The following is a 2185-nucleotide window of genomic DNA, read 5'->3' on the forward strand; positions in this document are numbered from 1 at the left end:
GTAGAAAACGGTCCCTATGTTCCAACAACAGTTATCAATAATAAAGAAGAAGTAAATATAAAAGTCTCATGGACAGATGATGACAAAGGAAAGTATTGTTTGATAAAAAGGCCAAAAACATGTTACAATCGGCACTTGGAATGGACGAATTTTTCCGTATATCCCATTGCAAAACAGCTAAAGAAATCTGGGATACACTTGAAATAACACATGAAGGAACTATTGAGGTAAAGTGTTCCAAACTCAACACATTATCTCAAGAGTATGAATTGTTCCGAATGCAACCCAAAGAATCTATTCTGGACTTGCAGAAAAGATTTTCTCATCTGACCAACCACTTGACGGCTCTTGGAAAAACCTTCACTAATGATGAATTGAACCTTAAAGTTCCGAGATCATTAATAAGGGCATGGTAACCTAAAGTAACGACAATTTCTAAAAAGAAAAGCCTAACAAAGATGTCTCTTTATGCACTTTTTGGAAAACTCCAAGAACACGAAATCGAACTTGGAAGGTTAGAACAAAATGAAAGTCAAGAAAAGAAGACCAAAAACATTGCTCTAAAGACCGAATCAAGAGAACAAATAAAAGATGAAAATTCAGATGAAGATGAAAATATTACGTTCCTTGTTAAGAAATTTGGTAAGTTTCTTAAAAATGACAGAACTTTCAAAAGGAAAAGTTTTAGGAAGAAAGATAGTTCTACTTCAAATCAAAACTTCACTTGCTTTGAATGCGTAAAACAAGGACATATCAAGGCAGATTTTCCAAACCTTATTAAGAAAAAGGCCACCAAAAAGAAAGACTTCAAGAAGGCATACATAGCTTGGGAAGACAACGAAGTAAGTTCATCTTCAGAAACAGAAAGTGAAGAATGCGCTAATGTTGCATTGATGGCATCACATCAATCAGATAACGAAGAAGAGGTTAGTAACATAGACTCCTTTCTTCTTCATAAAACTAATAGTGAATTGATTCTAGAATATAATGAGGCTCAAAACGCCATCAAGGAACTACTTATTGAATGCAAAAATCTGTTCAAACTAGTATCAACACAAAAGAGACAAATCTCAAGTCTTCAAGAAAAAGTTGACACTATTGAAAAAAATTAGGAAAAACTAAAACAAAATTTTGCATGCAATAAATGTGATTCCCTCTCCTTCAAGATTGTTCAATTAAATAGAGTAATTGAACGATATGAAAAGGACAAATAGGCTTGGAAAATGTTTTAAATATGCAAAGATACTCAAATGACAAAAGTGATCTTGGATACTCAAAATTTGATAAATCAAACTTGAATAAGACCATTTTTGTCAAAGCAAGTAATCAATCCAATCAAGAAAAGATTATAATTATGAAAAAGGATCACCATTATAAAGAGAAAATTATTCATAGTAAATCTCATACACATGCTTTTAAAAATAGATTTACTCCTACTTGTTCTTATTGTGGTCTTCATGGTCATACACCTAATATCTGTCACATTAGAAACATTAGTGTTCCAAGAGGGCATTACGTATGGGTAAAGAAAGGTACTAACCATCAAGGACCCAAAGCACATTGGGTACCTAATAAAATTTAATTTGAATTTTGTAGGTATGCAAGCATGGTACATATAATTTGTCATCTCTCTTCAAAAATTTCATCTTAAAGTTGTTAAAATAAAATTCCTTGATGATTATTGTTTTTTGATATATAAATTTGTGTATTACGTGTTGAGATTTCCATAAAAATTTAGTTTTTAAGCAAAAATTCGCATATGTAGTCGAATACAAATGTATGTATTCGAATACATACTTTTCCAGAAATTCTTGTATTCGAATACAACTTATGTGTAGTTGAATATACGTTCCCAGAACAATGTGTATTCAAATACAACTAGGTGTAGTCGAATACGCCTTCGTGTTTTTGCCCAGATATAAAAGTTGTTTCACATTTTAGGGTTATTTTACATTTGGTATTCGAATACACAACTGTAGCCTTTCCTCTCTTCTACCAAAATCTCGTCCATCCTCCTTTCACTCAGTTACCCATTCACCCAACCTTGCAAACTACATCAATCTTTCCTTCTTTCTTGACATTTATCATCAGATTTCTCACATATCTCACCTTTTCTCTCAAACCCATTTTTCACCAAAACCTCATTTCTCTCCATGGATGCCCGCAAACGAGGACCAAGAACCAA

The sequence above is a fragment of the Cicer arietinum genome, chromosome 5 (genome assembly GCF_000331145.2).
Source record: "Cicer arietinum cultivar CDC Frontier isolate Library 1 chromosome 5, Cicar.CDCFrontier_v2.0, whole genome shotgun sequence".
In the NCBI taxonomy this organism is placed as follows: domain Eukaryota; kingdom Viridiplantae; phylum Streptophyta; class Magnoliopsida; order Fabales; family Fabaceae; genus Cicer; species Cicer arietinum.